A 19,137-nucleotide genomic window follows, 5' to 3' on the forward strand; every position below is an offset into this window, starting at 1 on the left:
ACAATTACGGATTCAGTATCTTTTGTTTTACGCAAATTAATGTTTTGTCAGGAAATTAGTGATTTAGGAGATGAAGCGTGGCTGCAGGATACTTGGCTGTACTTTGTAGTTTAACTGGGAGCACACTGGTGGTGACTGAATATTGCTTCACCTTCAAGGCTCTCCAAAGGCTTGTGCAAATAAATTTGGTTACCGTCTTTTTTTTTGCGCTGGATACATGTTCCCAGCAGAGAAGCCTGCACCAAAGTTGCCATTAACTGCAAGCATCTGCTTGTGAACTGAAGGCATGGATATCCCTTTAGATAAAATGTGGTCGTGGTGGTGCTTCCAAGAGTAAGACAGAGACCTGTGGAGCGCAGCAAACAAGCTTGTGCTACTGCCTGTATTTAGGCTTGAAAGCCAAGTTGTACAAAAGGGTGTGGGGCGGTGGTGCGGGACTTCCTAGAAGGTCACTGCCACCAGTACGGAATGTACTTAGCACCAGAGGGCTCGTATGTGCTCTGTGGTGTAAGGTAAGAAACTCTATTGCTAGATCTTCTATAGCTTCAAGAGGAGAGATGGCAAACCTGCCATGCAAAGGAGTCTGGTTGTGATGGCAGGTGTGTAGTCATTTTGTGTGGAAAACAGGAGGCAAAACCAGACCTACCATCAGTGGCTTTGTGCTCTTCCTTCCCCTCTTCCTTCCTCCTGTTGCTCCTTGTAGTTTACTTTTGACCGTTTACCGCTGGTAGTAACAGTCCTGCCCTTCATGGCATGATCTCTATGGCATCCTTTGCTGGCCCTTTTGGGACACTTGCAAACAGAACTCACAGGAACAGCCCATCTTCTCCTCCAGTGCACCTCATCCAGCAGCACTTGCAGACTGGCGAACGGCAAGACCAGTGTCAATTCCTGTAACGCTTGCCTTGATTTTTTTTAAGGGTTTGGATCACAGTTTCCCAATGAGAAGGAGATCATGGAGATAAGATTACCTGCTGTTAGCATTCCCATGATCTCCAGCTCACTCGTGTGTCTAATGTGTATCCTGAATTTACTGGGTTTAGTGGGGCAGTCCCAGCCTGGCAAATTGCTTTGTCAACCCTATGTGCTCACCACTTTGGAGGCACTACAGGACTTCTTCACCTTTTTCCACAAAAGTAGCCAGTTTTTGGATTAACACAAGTGAATTGGGAAGGGCTAGAAGTAAAACACTGCACGTGAAACCCTGCATGGTATGTTTCTGTGCCAAGTGAACTTTTATCGTTGACTTAAAGGCACATGTGGATAACAAATAGGGCATCATTATGATTCATGGTGCTGTTACAGCATGAGACCTAATAAATCTTCTTACATGTGCCTTGTACTTAGTTCGTGTACTTTGGCCACTGGGATTTATTCTTAGCTCTGCTTTTTTTTTCAGGAATTACTGTACCTCCGTTAAATGGAAGCAGTACGCAGACTGTCTCTTGGGTCTGATTTGCAGTAGCTTGTCTCAATCAGGTGCAGGAAGGGCTGGGAAATGCCTTAGGAGAGAGGGCAGGGGCAGTTGGAAGTTGGAGAGGGCTGGATCTGGCCTCCTTTTGCTTGTGTTGTTACTTCTTTTGAACCACTTTTTACTTCCTGAATTAATGCATGTTTGCAATTTTCATAAATTGCATAAATACTCATGGCAAGAAGACCTGTCCACCTCTTAGTTGATCTGTCCATGACTCTGTATTTAGCTTTTCTGGGAAACCACATGTGTTGTTTAACATACTGGAGTCTAAGAAGGAGATTTGAACAGTCTTGTTTACATAAGGTAAATGAATATTTTTGCTTGTTTCTGTGCTGTTGCATGTGCAATTATTGTGTGTACTTGAAGACTTGCATTCACGAATTTAATTCCAGGAATAGAAATGTATTAGGAGTAATTGGAGGAGTACGTGTTGGTATTGACACTGTTGGTACTGCTTTTTGTCGGTAGCCAGAATGCCAGTAATAGGTTCTGACTGACTTAAAAATAATTATGCTTAATTCCTGGGAATGGAGAGAGGCACAAATAAACCAGCCCTACAGAAACTTGTTTGACAAATTCTGTAGTCTCTTTACACGTGGGAGACAATGTTTGAGCTTTAGTGTTGTGGTTCTGTTTTGGATCCAGAGAACCCAGAAGGAGCTGCACTGCCTAATGGTTCCTGGCCATCCTCTGACCTGAGTTTTGTTTTAAGCAAGTCTGCCTATATCTCTATCTCATATTTATATCTTTTTTACTTTGTCTAATGATTTCTCTATTTTGTTTCAATGCTGATACAGTCCATCTGAGACGGAAATGATGATGCTGAGCTCTGCGCAAATGGTGGCTGGAGTTACCTATGTTGGCTTTTTCTGGAAGTGGCTTTAGAGGGTAGCGGGGTTGAATCCAGCTGGTACAACAGGAGCTCTCCCATCTGCTCTGCTCTGGGGTGCAATTGCACAGTAACAAGCCTGATCGAGCTGGTGGCCTGTTATTTAAGTTAAGGCATTTGCTGACTCATTAGCAGAAAGGCAAAAATGGGGAAATACTCTGCCTGCTAGCAGATCATGTGCTGTTACAGGCTGTGGCAACATGGCAGTACTGCCTGTCAGAGGTGCCTACTACCTGCCTTTTGTTTTTTACACACAGACCCACCAACCTGAAATGGGAAGGAAGAGGAGCTGCAAAGCTAGTTAAGGCTGCTCAAGCTAGTCTGTGGGGAGCAGTTGGGTTTGCAGAGTGCAGATACTACTCGTCTCATCCTTCTCTGCCTTTCTCCCCGTGAGCTGCCCAGGAGTTTGGACAGGCCCCCCGGACCTTGGCCTTATATTGACACAGACTAAATTATTCTTCTCCATTGCTTCTCCATCGTCTCCTGTGGTAATTACTGCTCTGCAAATCTACCCTCTGGTCTGATTTGTAAACTCATCCAGGAGGCTGAGCAGCTCTGAGGATCTGCTGTAAACATGACTTATCTGACAGGCAGTAAAGCTGCTCTTGAGCTCTCTGAGGAGAATTAAGCCTTCGTGGAAGAGACTGTCTTCTGGGCAGCTGGTTTTATCAGTCTGTGTTGCAGATTAAAACATGTTTCAATATCTCTTCTATCAAATCAAGAAAAAAATGTTCTCATTACCAGGTCCCAAGGCTGCATGTTAATAGAGAACTAACTGACCAAACGTCAGTCACTTGAGCTCCTTGAAGGAAAGGACCATCTCCCATGTGCTGAGTGTACAAGAGTACAGCCCGTGTCTTTTTTTAGGCTGGTGGTGTTTTTTACGTTTTACCCATCACAGGCAGGAGCTGCTCAAGTTACAGCATACCAAGCCCAGACTACCATGCCAGGAACATACATATCTGCTTCCACACTCCTTGCATTGTGGTGGTGGTGCTTCTTGCATTGCTTTTAAAAAGGAAAGGTTTACGGCCTCTCCTAGCGCAGCTGTTAAATGTACGCTTTATTCTGACTTTTACCCCCAGTAAACCTCTACTTGTGACACCTGTGGCATACCTCGTTCTGGCAGAAGTCACCAGTTCAAGTTTTGAAGGCATTAATGACATCTCAAAACCAGCTAGTGTCCGTTGGGAAGGTGAAATCTTGTAGGTAGAAGAGCTTCTCAGCTCTGCACAGGTCGCAGGTATTTGGGGGGTTTCGGTTGCTTGTGGTAACTCATCAGATTTTTCTGGTAGGAGTGCTGAGAGGTGGAAGCATTGAAAGTGATTTTAGAAGAGTCGGAAACAGAAAGAGATCATGGTGCCTACATGCTGTGCCTTTACTGTTATTGTGCAAACCGAAGTACAAGATTATAGTGACAGATAAACGTCTCAGTTTAAGCCTTCTTAGAAAGAAATATGAGATTTTGGACTTAAGTGTAAGCCAAATAGATTGAATCTTTCTTGCTTTCTAGTCACAAGGTTGATACATGACTTTACTTTTTGGCTGCTTTTTTTTTTTTTTTGCCAGCTTATCTTCTTGCTGTGTGAGATGAATTTCTTTTGTCTTGATCCACTTTCTATTACGAGGCCACGGTTTTAGTTTTTTACCCCTGTAAAACAAAATGTCTGCTGTTCATAGAGGTACAGATGTCTTTGATGTAAATCTTCTTGCTGTATGGGCCTGGAGCCCTTTTGCAATAGTGTTGCAGGAGTCTTGTTAAGGCTTTCCTGTGTCATGGTAATACCAGGCCCTTTAAGCAGTAACGCTGCTTTAACACTTCTGTGAACAGCAGTGCAACGCCTGATGAAAATGCAGTTTTTACTGGCATGAATGTGTTTATGTTAATGAAGCTATGTGCATACATGCTGGAGCTTATGGTACAAATATTTTCCTTGCAAACCCCCAACTGATGTCTTGGTAAGGGTCTTGGTGAGTCTAATCCTGGATTTAAAAAAACATATATCATACTAGACATGGCCTTATAAATACAACTAGGGTAGGCAGCTAAATATAACCCTTTCCACAGTGCAGAAGGCTTGGTTTAAGAAGTGGAAGAATATTTAATAAAATACTTTGATCAAACTACCTGCTGTAGAACAAAAAGTTTTAATCGTTCTCTGTGAAAGCTTGTAATTTGTTTTTTCTCAATTATCACAACTGAACAACCCTAAGGAGCAGAACACAGGAGTGGAGTTTGAACCCAGGATCTCTGGATCAAAACCCATGAGCAGATGTTGTCTGAGGTAAAGCGCTTATCTATTATTGCCTTGCAGCCAGTAACAGGTCCCTAAGCTTTATGAAATGGTCAGTAAAGGGTGACCAAAGGTAATTTTTAAGCTAAAACTTACAAAAGTAAATTTTTAAACTTAACCTGTGTGCCCCATGGTGCAGGCTTAGAACAGGAGGTAGTGTGTGTAGTTTGATTCTTGGTAAGTCTATTTGGCCATGGGCTGATGGAAAGAACATCTGCTCTTCTTGCTAATTTTTCTTTGTATTTTGGTAACCCTCTGGGCTATGAACAAAAATCAGGGGCTGGTCCTGCGAGCACGAGTGGAACTTGAGTGCATTGTGCCTGTGCCTGGACTTGGAGAACTCAAGTGCTGAGGGAAAGCGAAACAATTTTCAGGTCCAGAGGTCAGCAGGGTACATGCACGCTCTGGGAGTTTGCTGTTGCTGTTGCTGACTCAGCTATGGGGAGGAGGGAAATATGTTTTTCCTTTTCAGAATTGCTTATCAAGCTGTTGGGGAAAAAGAAATTACTATGGTGGAGAGGGAAGGGCCTTGGCTGTCAAGAACACAGTTCAAGCTTGCATGTACTTTCCTGTATACCTTATAAAATGCAGGTATGGTTGAATGACAGTGAAGTTGCGTGTTACATATTACAGGAAAAACTTTATTTGGCTGATCCAGCAATTTCTTGATACTGTAACACCAGCTGAGGAGTGGAACAGGCAGAAGGTGAAGATGGATAGGTGTTCACACACCACCACATTGAAGCCTTTTCTGGAGATGTGAGACTGCCCCCGAAGAGTATATTTGCAGCAGCTACGATAGAAGATGAAGAATAGTAGCTAGAGGATAGCGAATAGCCTGAGCAAGTGAAGTACTTGTATCAGCGAGTAAGAGAGGCCAGGGTCTCTGTCGTAGCTCACTGAAAGTTCACAGCTTGTATACAGGCACAAGCTCCAGACCTTCTCCCAGAGCTCTTGTTCGCAGTGCGTCCTCCGGAAATATCAGCCCCATTTCTTGGAGCATCTGGGAATTTCTGTGAGACCTCTCCTTCAGTCTAGCACTGACCTGGACTGACCCTGCTTAGCTTGCGAGGCAAAACAAAATTGTAGCTAGGGGACTATGGCTCTAGTAAGCAGCCCTGAACAAAATTGAAGGCTGTTAAAGTGTCTAATTGAATTATTGCACTACAGGGGCATAGTGACTCATAGTGAAGCTAATCACCTGCTGTTTTATCTTGACTGCGAAGAATAGATTGCTAGTTAAACATTTAAAGGTCATAGTCATAGAAATTGTAATAGTGTTGCCTTCCCCTCCCCCCCCTTCTGAGTATTATGTCTGAAGTTACTAGGGGAAATCGAGAAGATGCTCTTTGGAGATCTGTATTCTGAAGATGAGGCTCAGCACGCTTATCTTTCAGGCTCACACTGTGGACTTTGATGCATTCATTTGTGAGAGAGGCCATGCTGAAAAACGTTGCATTGACTGCACAAATTTCCCCAAAACACCACTACTATGGCACTTGTGTTCTGTGGAGAATCAAATTATCCTAAAATTTGAATCACAGGTATTTGGGGGGTTCGTTCTTGTTCATTACAGGGACTTCCAGGAGTAAAACTGGAGCTCCTATTCCCCCAACCAGGCAGGTTCAGTATTTTCTATTTAATAGCGCTTTATTGTTCACGGGGCCAAGAGTGTCTTACAGGAAACAGGATTTTCCTCATTCTGCCAAAAGAGACTGTAGATCTCTCTAGTTTTAGTCTGTTGGCTGAGAAAAGGGCAGGCTGTTTCTTTCTGGAGTTAACATGTCCATGCAGGTGAGTGGGGGAACTGTGTCACTTCGCCAGGAGTATGATTCCCGTCCCTGCGGTCACCAAAGCAATTGTTGGGATGGTTTTGTAGAGAGAGGACTTGGCTCTTTGCCTGGTGGATCCTCCCATGCTCTCGGCTGTAAAAGAGCCTTCCAGGTGATAAAGGTGATACGCTTTTCTTATCAAAATGCTGGACTTGGTTTAAATAGCTCTTCTCAATGATTCATGCTCCTTAGATCGCATCCAATTCACTGTCGTGAGTCACCAGGACAGGTGGTGTCTGTCTTGGCGGCTCTTCTGGAGGAGCGTTTGAGTGGTGATGGAGGAAGACTTGCGGATTAAATAACAGGAAGCTGTGCTAACAGGCATTTAAACCTCTAGCTTGCTTCAAAAGTCAGTGATGAGCAGCATCAGCAGTGATGGCAGCAGTGTGTTATCGCTCCAATTTAAATACAGATTTTGAAGGAAGTTTGTAGTATTTTCTGCATATGGATGTTTTACGGCAGGAAGCATATCCTGCTATAAATGAATTAGCCTGTTCGAGAGCCTGGGTTAAAGGCTGTATGTGCCTTAAGCCTGGAAGTTTTTGCTTTTGGAAGTGTTTGCTGTACTAAATCAGTAGGCCACTGGCGTGTTTTGAGCTTGACCGTTTCCTTGCTTTTGGAATGGGTGGGAGAGAGCACAGTGACGGAAGAACGTGTTTCCTATTGGCTGCCAAGTTCTTGTACTTTGGTGGCCAACAAGCATACGAAGCTGAGCAACACTGTATTTAGAGAAGAGTTCTGGGCTACAGACAGCTGTTTCGTGATCTGAGAGAGGGGGGACTTTGGTCTGGCATCCAGTGAGGTGCTGGGAGATGCTCTGTGTTGATTTCTGTCTTTATGCCCATCTTGCTGGTAGGTGTTCTCGTCTCTAGTGGTGGTTCTTATTTTTAGGAGGGATCCTTGGATGCACTAGTGGCCTTTTCCAGGGCTACAGAACTGTTTATGGGAGATGCTGATGCCAATCACATAGAGACAGAAGGGGCCAAAACTTCTAAATGAGTAGGGTGGATAACAGTGTCCTGCTGCAGATTCAGAGATCCACATTTTGGTCCCTGGGTTTGCACTGCGCCAAAGACTGTCCCTGATCAGCCCTGCTCCAAATCCACCACATCCCTTTGGCTGGAGAGCTGAAGGAAGCTGACTGAGATGTTAAGTCTATCAAATGCTTGAGCGCTGCTGGCTGCAGAAAGTAGGACGCCTCACTCATGAGGGCTGGTGGCTTGCCTAGCTTTTGGATTGACCTTTGACCTCGCTAATAAGTTGATGAGGGATATATTTTGAAATGAGCAAACTGTACAGGACTTTTACTTTTGGTCTCTACTTGTCAGAACATTTTTGCTTGGAGTGCGCCTTGGCAGAGAGATGGCTAAGGTCAGTGCTTGTCTTGCCCCAAGCATTTGTAGTTCACCCCGGTTTGACTTCTCCAGGTTAGAGGTAGGTTGGTGTTTCACACTATTGCCTGGCAAAGCCCGGCAGCATCACAGTTGTTTGAAATGTGTCCAGTGCAACTCTGTTAAAAGCAAGGATGCATTTTTAGTAGCCAGCAGCTACATTCAGATGAGGGGCAACCTGTCCCTGTGACTCCCTGGAGGCTGCTCCACCCAGGGGTCAGGCTGAAGGGAGGTGATACCTTCTTGGAAAAGTGTCTGCTAAAAAGATCTCTTCACCTTCATTTTGCAAGCTCGTTTCTTTTGATGCTATTTTTGCTTCCTTTTGCAAAAGGCAGTCAAACTTCAAAGGAAGCAGTATTGTACCACCTTCTGTATGTATTTCAGGTTTAAAGCACAGTCTTCTCGCGTTTGGTTCATGCTAGAAAAAAAGTCCCTGGGGATCCTCTCCCTCCTCCTGCCCATCAGGACTGCTGACTGGACTTCCAAGAGCTGACTCTAGTAAGGGGAGGGGAGTCATCGGATGGGTAATTGCTGATGCTGATTTGTACCTATTTTGTCTTCAGTCATCTTCATAAGTGCTTTAGAATAGTGTTAGGTTTGGTTTTGCTTTCAAAGCAGATAACTCACCCTGTCTCTCTTTGGAGCTCAATACGTTTTTTAAATTATTTTTTGTCTATTTGCCCCAGCTTGCCTACATTGCAGCAAACCTGGTGTAAAGGTTTGTTAGCCGATAAAACCGGAGCTCCTTGAATGTGATTCTGTTCTTATAGTGTTCACAATGCATCAGTCTCTGCAGGATTTTTTTTAGTGCTTCCCACCTTTGCTGCCATAGGGTCTTGCCACATCTCCCAGGTAGGAAAATAAGGCCAACATATTCTGTCCCACACGTATTACTGGTTTGCCACCTGTAACTGTGTATTCCTTGGGTTGCCAACTGAGGTACATTGTTCTTTTATCGTAGTCTGACCTACAAGCTGTGCCTTTCATGGCCTTTTGGTCCTGTTGGGAATGGCAGCTTAATGACACCAACTACTTTATTTGGGCAGATTTTTTTTCTTAACCAGAGAAATACTGCTTACATCAAGACCCAATTATACCGTCCTTACTCCTGTACCAAAAAACAGTTCTTTGGGGGCAATCTTTTTAATGGAATCATTTATTTTACCTACTTTAAACAAACTGTTACAAAAATCTAGGCTAAAGCCTATTGCAAGCAGTTGTATCTGAAATTGATTGCAGCTGGACAGATTAAACATGGCAATTATTTCTGTTGAAGGCATGCCCTTGAGTTTGCTCACGATGAGTGACAGTGCTGCTGCCTTGGAAGACAAATTCAGAGATACTCAGTGCCTGTGCGAGTGCTGCATTGCAGTTACTGTCAGCTTACGTCACGAGCAGATACTTCGGCAGCTGAAGGGCTCCTCGGGAGCCTGAGGAGAGTGTGGCTTCAGTACCATGTAACAACAGATCTCATGGGCTGTGTTTGCTGTGCTTCTCGCTGCATATCTTGTGCTTCCTGCACAGGGATGCCTTTATCAGCAGCGCTTCGTTCTCCTTAACACAGTGTAAAAAGCCGGGAGTGCTTATCCCTTTACAGGGTTTTGGTTGGAGGGCTTTTTAGCCTCATTTTTTAATAGATATATTTAGAGACTTAGACGTGTCATATTGTGATTACAGCTTTTACACCCTTTGAACCTGTCTGCTTTAATTAGCAGTTGGCATTGCCATATTTATAGATAGATGGAAAAAGCACAAGCTAGTCGGTTTTCAGCGCAGGGTGTATTTTCTTCTGTTGGCAAGTAGTTCATATCCATTTTTCCATAGATAAACTGGCTTGGCAACCTGCAGATGTTGCAGGCATTGGGTGCTGATGCTTGAAATAGAAATGGACTTTGAAGAGGATGTGAGATGGGGGGAAATAAATCAGAAACTGCTGTTGCATTGGAAGTCTATTAAGAATGATGATACATCATGCTTACTGGAGCGTAACTGCTGAAGTTGACCACATTAAAAATGAGCACATTAAAAATATATATATATTAAAATATTGCTTGTATCACATTATTAAGGTTCCTTTTTACTTTGGCGTGTTGTGTTAACAAAACCAGTTACCAGTACACGTGTTTGGCTGTTCAGTGTGGTTAAGTTGGTTGGTGGATATAAGTGGGAGAAACGGATTGATTCTTTCTGGAACAAGTTGTGCCTGGTCTATAAATGATGTGAAAAGTGTGTGCGTGTTTTTCTTCTTAACTGTGACTTTAAATACAGAAAAGTTTTGGTTTGCATTGACACTGCAATGTCCAGGAGAATGTCAAGGAATGAGAACAATATCGTGTTATTAAACTCCGTGTGTTAGCTGCTCCTCAAGGACTGTCTGCAGACACACTTTACTCTGGGGAAAACACTTTGAGGCACCTTTGCCCCCTTTTGAGAAGCTCCTGTTAAATAAAACCATAAATTACTTCTCAGTGCAGATGTTAAATATAGGAACGCGAGTGTTGTTGAGCAGCTCACGTGGGGGTCGCTCGTTGTTGGGTGCATGGTGAGAAGATGCTTTGCTCTGTACGGTGTTTGGTTGCCATGATCTCAACCCTGTTGTATGGCAGCCTGGGGTTTGCACTGCCTGTGGACTTGCAGTAGGGTACATGCCATCATCTCGAAAAACATACTTCATCAATCAGTGCCTTAAAGCATTACTTACCCATTGGGGAAGGTGGGCAATTCAGTAAATGCATCTTTCCTGCACACCTTTTTAGAGCGGCTGCATCCTTATTCTGCAGACTATATTTTTCACTGTCTTGCAAGATTTCTGCCATTCAGTCTACGACAGAGCTGAACATGCTGGTGAGCAGCAGATGGATTTGAGTCAAGCTTACGCTTGGGGATTTGGGACCAGAGCCCAAGTCGTAAAGCTTCCAAAACCCGGTGGCTCTCACTTTGGTTAGCAAAATAAAATCTCGTCATCTCTGTTGGCCCTGTGTGTTACAAACTGGTTTTGAAACCACATGGCAAGATGACTTTCTGTTGAGTGATCCAAGGCTTTTCTTCCCCAGCATGTCCAGCACAGTGTTACAAATGTGGGTTTCCTCAAACTCTGTACAGTGTGCATGTTTGTGTGTTTGTAATTTCTGAGCAACCTGTCCCTCAAGTTGATCGTCTTTGGGAAAAGAGCTGGGTGAGTTGATCGTTCCTGCTTCACATGGCTGAATAGGATGGAAGAGAAACCTTTTGCGTAACAATATCACTGTGAAATGTGAGAATGTGGGTTACATGGTACTAAATCAGGGTGGTCTCTGGGGGGAGTAGTTAATAAATTCTAAATAGGTGACCCTCTCTGAGCACTTTCCTCTAAACTTGTAATTTATATGCTAGTCCTGTGCCATTACAGTGCTTAAAGCCTAGGTCAGAAATCCTCCATCCAACTTTGACCTCCTTTTGTCTTTAATAGACAAATTAATAGCAATAGGTCACAGCCAACTGTGCGTTGTAGGTACAGGTTGACGAGGTCTCTTAGAAGAACAAGGGAGCATCAGAGCGTGTGAGGAGCTGTGAGGTTTAGATGGATTTCCTGCATTACCAGAGATGTCAAATAACCAGATGAATGTTTCTGTACTACAATCAGCTTAATCATGAAGTACTGTGAATTCATTTTTTGAGAAATGCTAAGAACTGCAGCAAATGTTCATGGATGCATTTGAACAAGTTAGTGTTTAGGCTGGCTGCTTTTTGTAGGGGAACTTTAATTGGTTTTGTGTCATTTTGAAAATACCACCGATGTAATTTTTTCCCAGATTGGGTTGTGATAATGCTGTTTTGTGTGCATAAAGTGGGTGTTTGAACTCCTTTGGCATCGAAGCTTTTACTTGGTAAAACCAATGAACACTTTCTACATATATTTACTGTTGTTACGTTGACGAAGCAATGTCAGGGGAGTACAGCCTGTGGGTTTGAACTGCTGGGACAATGGACTCTGGATTTTTTGGGTAAGGAAAACAATTTTCACAGGGCCACTAGTTGGCAACTGGAAGAGGAGCCCAGGAATCTGCACCCCTAGAGACACTCAAATCTGCACTGGACAGACCCCTAGGAACCTCATCAAAGTTGGACCCCATGGCCTCCTGAGGTCCCTTCCAGTTTTGTCTCCCTGGTTTATGCATGAAATGCTGAAAGGAAAAAACCAGTAACGAAACATATTACACTAGCAGTTGGAGCGGAGCAGTACAGGCACATGGACTTCCCTACCATGGAAAGAGGGGCATCCCCTAAGCAGGGTATTGACATAGTTTTTCATGCTATTGCTACAAAAGCCTTAGCAGCACACTGTATATGGATCACAGCCTTATTTAAAACTGCCCAGCCCCAGCTGGTTTCGTGATTAAGGACTGTAAGATGAGCAGGACTTTGCTAGAATGGTCATAGTGCTCTGAAGTTTTGTCCTGCGTGGAGTGTGAGTGCAAATTCCTTCCTGCTCCTCTCCTAGGGGGCTGTTCAATGAAGGGAGGTACAAAAAGTGTTCTGTAGTGCAGTGAAGGGACAGCTAAAATGATGGAGAAGCAGTGCTGTAAAGCAGCTTCTGTGGGCATATGATAGCTTCTGCTCCCCTTTCAAGGCTTAAATGTCAGAATTTGCAATGTCTTGCTCTTAATTCATCTTTGTTTTCCCTCTGTCTTTTGGTTTCTAGTCTTTTTCATTGATTGAAATCCCGTTTTCCTGAAGCTTCTTACAGTTGTTCTTGCGAAGGGTGATTGAGTGATATTTTAAAATTTAGTCTACTTGCACAGATCTTACAGATCTGGTGTGCATTGCATGTGTGTGCATCACAGAGAGCAAGTGCAGCAGAACTACATTCATCTGCTGTTCAGTGTTCAATATGTTTTCACTACAGTCCAACAAAACTTGTTTGGAAGAAGAAATCCAGTTGCTCTGTTCTTGTAGAAGGAGATAAGCATGCCCTTGGTGTTTGCATGCCAGTCAGCGCTGCGAAGTGTCTTGCTGTATGCCATGTTTGTAATGCCACGCACCTCTGCAGCTTCATTTGATCTTTTCTACAAGATGTGCTTTTTTTTTTCTGTGAATCAAAGGAACTTGTGAAGCTTTTCTCCTGCTGCACTCTTCGTGGTTTAAGCAGGCACACTTTAAATGCAGCCTGACAGCATAGATTGTTTGGAAGGATTTGTGGGATAAACAGGAGTTTGCCTGCGGAGCATGTGAATCTGTGCATTCAAAGCAGCCAAAGATCTGGGGAGTGCAGTCCTGTGCTTGTAAGCTGTCTCACCTGATCTGCATGCAACCTTGTTCTTGTGTGAAGCTTGCTTCACTTGCTGCTTACAAGTAAAGGAGAAAATTCCTGTACCTTTTCCAGATTCAAAAGTATGAATACAGAGGTTGCTGTGTCTTTCAGAGTGTGTGTTTATTGAGTTTGTGGCCAAAAGCACAAAGACCTCTGGTTTCTCTGCTCGGAGGTGACTGTCCTCATTTCGCTTTCTATAACAGGTGGAATATTATGTGGGTTTTTTTAAGCCGAGTTCAGTGTTGTGTATCAAATTCCTTCGTACTGGGGGCTTAAGGAGTCAGCTGGTGTCAAACCCATGCGGTGACATTCTCCTTCGCTTTTGTGAAAATTCATTATTTTGTAGTAAGGCTGAGGAACAAGTTGAAAATAAGAAAAAAAAAAAAAAAAAAAGCCTATCAGTGAGGATAAAACTGGTTAACTGTTTGAGAGCTGACCTGGTGAACAGCACAACTATATATATAGCACTGGGCAAAGTGAGCTTTGGAGGGATCTGGATAACTGTAAGCACTAGTGCCCTGGATTCTTGCTACCCTTTTGTTATCTGCCACTCCATTGAAGAGGTGTGCAGGTTCTCTGTGTGTCTGCTAATGAGCCTCCTGAGTTTTGGAGAAGTCTGCAAAGTCAATGTGTTTTTAAACTCTAGGTTTCTACCAAGCCACATTGAAATTAGTTTGGAGACACACTAAATAAATCAGGGGGGATGAAGTTGAGCCATGGGTATTTCAGTACATATTTGAGATGATTTTTAAGTGGCCTTTGGAGCACACAGAGCAGCTGCCTTGAGAAAGTACTGGAAAGAGGTCATATTGCCTTTTGAAGGATCACCACCAGCATCTCCCTCAGTAATGCCAGTTGCAGTTAGAGTTCTTGAACACTGAGTAAAGCCATGAGGCTGCCTCAGGGAGAGGGAGCCACATCCCTGAACACCTGGGGCAGGGGCAGAGCTTCCCCTTGTGCCCAGGGACTAAGTGGCTGTGCTCAATGCTTAGGTGTGCCTTGAGTCTTTTGATGTGTTGATGATGCTGTATCTCTGTATAACTAACTGAAACATAATGGACTTTATCTAAAATTTCTTGAACTGATAATTTCTTAAGGTGGTTTGAATGATTTTTACCTCCCTTTGCCCCCGCCCATGATCTTCCCCTTCATTCATTAAGGAAGCGTGCTCTGTTGGAAGAAGTGACAGCATGTAAAAATAGCACTGCTTTATTCTGCAGATCTGCTTGCTGTGGGGTTTCAGTTAGATCAGCTGACTTGGATTTAAAAATAATTTTTTCTTCTGCTTTTTGCACCTGTTTGTCTTGGTGGTGCTTGATTTTGTGCTTCAGAGGCAGCAGCCATTTGGCCATAGCTGAAATCCATGCTGGATTGGGAGCAGCAGCACAGGTGGGTGGGAGACCTGAGTTAAGGAGCTTTTGATTTTGGGGGCCAGAGATGTTTGCAATGCCGACAGCTAAACACAAATAGGAGAGGTACCTGTAGGCTTTTCACAGCCTCTGGAAGTTGCTAGTTCAAAACAAGCCATGCGTGTTCTGCTGTGCATGCGGTGGGATTGCGCTTTGTGTTCCAAGCCGTTTGCTCTAAGTGTATTAGCCCTTCCCATCGCTGAATATTACTGATGTCTAATCAGATTACATCGCAGTTCATAGCTGTGCCCAGATGACATAAAGAGCTGTACTCGAGAAGAACATAAGGATCTTGAGTTACTGCCTTCTTCACACATCAGGCTGACAACAAGTGCTCATGTAGAGCCATATTCATGAAGGTACGGAGATCAATGAGTCTGGCTATCAAATAGGTCTGAACCGGATCTCAGACTTTTCACCATCTGCAGCATGTAGTGGAGCGTGTTCCTCGGTGCTGCAAGTATCCCTGGGTGATGGAGCTGGCCTTTAGATACCCATCGGCTGGCAGCTGAGCTCTGGGATGCTGCATAGGTGGGAGGTTTCTCTGAAATACTGCATCGGCTTGGCCTCATGTTCTTCAGCAGCTTCAGGAATTCCCTTTTCGTTAGAGAGTCCTTTTTGATAGCATGCTTTTTTTTTTTTTTTTGAGAGTGAGCTTGATGACTCACGTTGCCTGCCTTTCTTAAGCCATTAGTGGGTGTAGCATTTGGAGCAATGCAGCTGGGTCTGATCAGAATAAGACCGTTAGGTTACGTAGCTATTCATAGAATGATTTTGGAAATACATTCAACTATAAAGTTGAAAAGAAATGGGGAAAAGGTATGGACAGTAGTAGTGGGCACAGCTTCGTTTTGAGTATAGATGTTTAGTAAACTCTGTATGTTTTTAGTAATGAAATTATTTGTATTCCAAAGAGTAAAATGTAAATAATGGGCTTTGGAAAACACAAGTGTGTGTATTTGCTCTTCTAAGCAAATCTTTTTCTAATGATGCTTTATTTTTGTGGCATTAAACCCTTGATGCAGAACTCTGGGATTGTAAAAATGAGCAACAAGCACCTGCGAGGGGGGATGGATATTAACTCTTGAAAGAAATCACCAGAAACAAAACGCTGCTCTCTGTCCTGGCAGCACAGTCTAGGAAAGGGAAAGGAAGCAGGTTACACTCCTGATACAAACATGCTCGAACTTGAGGCTTTTGTTACTGGGAAACACTTCTGCCTGGACTTTTACTGCTCTCTAACAAGATGTCACGGTTCAGTGATGCATTTTGTGTCTCCTACAAATTTGTGAACCGAGACAGACTTCTTAGTTTCTCAGAAATTGAATCAATGCATCCTACGATTACTTAACTTAAACTTTCCCAAAGCATCTTCAGCCACCTGTGTGTGTGGCATCCTCATTAAAAGCCGGGGGCCACAGATGAGCTTTTCAGAATGCCCTGAGGGCTGACTAAACCCAAATTGTCCAAAGATCACAGCAGGGCTGGTTCATGACCGTATTTAATATGTCAGATGGACTGTGTGGTGACCTCTCTGTGCATGAGTGAAATTCTGCCCCAGCTTGCTTAATGCGGTGACTCCTGTGGGGTAATGATTTTGCCCAGTGCTCTGCTAGGAGAACAGCTAGGGTAAGCAAAAATGCTGCTTACCAGAGGATTAAGCTAGCTCAGAAGAAGTCATAAGAGCTTTCTTGCATGTTTTAGTATACTGACTGGAACATCATCATAGTCTGTTTTAAGGACTTTCTAAAGCTGGCGGTTGCCAGGGCAGGCTGTGGGCTAGGGGTGGCTCAGGTTTCCTGTTCTTTTTGCTTCTTTACTGTTTTAACTAGCTGCTATTGCCACTTCTTAAGTGTTCTTCCTCCTTTAAAATCAATGTAAATGCAATTTGAGATCCTGCTAGTCCCATCCATGAACAAATACTAGTTTCTTCTGCAAAAGAGAAAATAAACCACCAACCACATTTTCTTCTCGGGTTCATCAGAACTGCATGGGGCTCTAGCAAATGTGACAGCTTCGTATCAGGCCTCTATAAATATGTTTTCCAAGTAATTTGCCCAAAAGGGTGCTCGGCTGAACATTGCAAGCAAGCTGTTCATTTGCAAGGACAACCACAGAGATGCGGTACATGACAATGGGCTGCCAGAGTTGTTTTATTAAATTTGGTTAATCTAAACTCCTTAGATGCGTTTGACCTGGAATCTGTATTTGTTGATCCAGTCTTCTCTGGAAGATGTCTAAATTACAACTTTTTCTTTTTTTTTTTAATATTTCGGGAAATAGTTTTTTGCTGGTTCTGAGCGGCAACTTTCATAGACTTTGCCGAGAACTGCTCAAAAAGGCTCATGATAGATGTAGGAATAAGGGTGTCCCGTTCTCTTTTCCTGGCTGCTAGATACTGAGCAACATCCCTCTGTTGTCTGCAGTTCTTCATGTGTTTTTCCGACTTACAAGCCTTACCTGCAGGCCATTGACACCCTGAAACATGAAGTGCAACCATAGCTCTGCTTTCAGGTTTCTGTCCTAGTGGTAATGCTTACAGCCCTTGTGCTGGTCACTTTTAGAGAAGAAAGGAGGGTTTTTCCCTGTCTGCTGTAGCACCCTGGCACTGGCCCCATCATCCTTGAGTTTCACGGAGGCACCTGCATAAACAGTTTTGCAAGATTAAGGTTCATGCCCCATGTAATCAGTGGTGGAAACTGCTTGCTCTTCTAACAGTGTGAGTTTGGATAAGGGTTGAGTAATGACCATTAATTTAAAATGTCCTACTGTTAGTCATCCTGTCATAGCCTCCCTGTTCAGAGTTGTATTTAATAATCTAGCCTCTGTTCCACTCCTGCTTTAATCTTTGCTCAAAAATGGAAGCCCCTTCTGATAACTGAAATTACAAAAGCATTACACCCATTTGTCATCATTCTCTCTCTTTTGGGAAAGTGGAAAGTAGCTGGCTCGTTTGGACTCTGCCCTTGAAGATAAAGATGAGCTCGTTAATAAGTTGGAGCCTTAAAGACACTTCCTGAAAGGCAGTCATCTTGTGAGCTTTCTGGGGTTGCTCAACAGCAAAGCAAGAGGAGGAAGATAAGAGGTTGATTGTAGTGGGTTGTTTGGAGTATATGGAGGCCGTGCAGTTGTACAGCTGCATGTTTCATCAAATAATAATTTCCTTGATATACGGCCATTATTAAATACAAACATAATGACTCCAATAAAACAATTGAGTCTGTTTCCTACAGTCGCTCCCTGTTGTCTCTCTGTAATGTTGAGTGACAAGCAGGCATCGAAAGAAAATCATTTAAGCCTTTACAGTGGTCTCATTGTAGTGTCATGATCCACAGGCTTTCATTTAATTATCTCACATTAAAAAGGTTTTTGGTCTTTTACAGGCTTAGGCAGGAATAGGGAGAAGCAGGGAAGGTGAGAGTGAAAGCACATTTTGCCTTGCAGAATTGCCTTTTACTTATGAGAAATAAGGCTGATGTTATCACCCGCCTTCTTATCAAATTTGACAGGAGTGTTTTGTTAAACTGCTTTCTCTGAGTGGGAATTCTGATGAATATGGCTTCTGTCTCCAGTTTCCAAGTATTACTTTACACCGTTCCTAAGCATTGTTTGCCTTAATGGGTGAATTATTGTAGTATGTCAGAGAAACAGATAATTCACAGCCTGATTTTATACACTGAGAGCCCGAGGCACAGTAGTTTAACTTGCATAGCTGCAGGGCAGTGAATGGAGGCCAGGTCACCCACCTAATGTACTGTTGGTTTGATGAAAAGTTTGCTAATGTGGCTTCAGTATTTCTCTTCAGGAGTTTATAGCTACTGGAGAATGTCATGACTTTTTGCCAGGGACCTGCTTGTAAGTGAAGTGGAGACAGGCAGTGCTTTCAGCATGTTCTTGACGTGCTTCTGTTTCAGATGCTCTTCTTGCCACGTCTGCAGGTTAATAGCACTGAAAAAGGAGTTACCTCCACTTGGTCTTCTGCCTACCTGGCTCATGGCTCTGTCCTTGAGTAAGGACGCAATTGGTCACTTATGGAGCCAGTCTTTTTGGAAAGATAAACCCTAAATTAATTTTGAGGCTGAAGCAAGTTCTGTCTGTGGCATAGCCCAGTGCAATAAACTTCTTACCAGATTTTGAATACTCAGCTGCACAGCCAATGCCAAGAATTGCACATGCATTAACGTTACGTGTGAGGTCCACCTCTGTGTGCCTGTTGGCACCTGCTCCTTCTGTGAGTAAACTACTACTGTAACGTCAAATGATAATTCATATAAAGCATGTGTTACTCCTCTTCACTAAGACTGTCTGACAGAGACTGGGTAAAAGAAATGAATCCAAACTACTGTCTCTTGGTAGTGGTGGACATTTTCAAACCACTACAGTGGTACAAAGTAGATCCCTTCTGCCAGTTTGTGTAGCCAGCTGATCCCAGCCCTTTGGAAACAGGAGCATCAGTGCAGTTCTGGTGGGAACCAGCCTTCACAGAAACCTGCTGGCAGTTGAGGTAAACCCTTTCCACTGGAGACTTGGACTGGAAGGACTGTTGAAGGCATCAGAA

General features: G+C 43.5%; 1 protein-coding gene across 23 annotated transcripts in view; it reads left to right on the plus strand.

Moving 5' to 3' along the window:
• Positions 1–19,137, plus strand: part of MTSS1 (MTSS I-BAR domain containing 1) — a 127,070-nt gene that overhangs the window by 69,366 nt on the left and 38,567 nt on the right. Inside the window, exon 1 of one of the 23 annotated variants that reach the window (XM_027792387.2) lies at positions 4,882–5,039. The exons of the other annotated variants lie outside the window; for them this stretch is intronic. The gene's annotated coding sequence lies outside the window, so the exon portion shown is untranslated. Of the gene's footprint in view, positions 1–4,881; positions 5,040–19,137 lie in introns of those variants that run through there. 23 annotated transcript variants of the gene reach the window in all.

The sequence above is a fragment of the Falco peregrinus genome, chromosome 3 (genome assembly GCF_023634155.1).
Source record: "Falco peregrinus isolate bFalPer1 chromosome 3, bFalPer1.pri, whole genome shotgun sequence".
Lineage (NCBI taxonomy): Eukaryota > Metazoa > Chordata > Aves > Falconiformes > Falconidae > Falco > Falco peregrinus.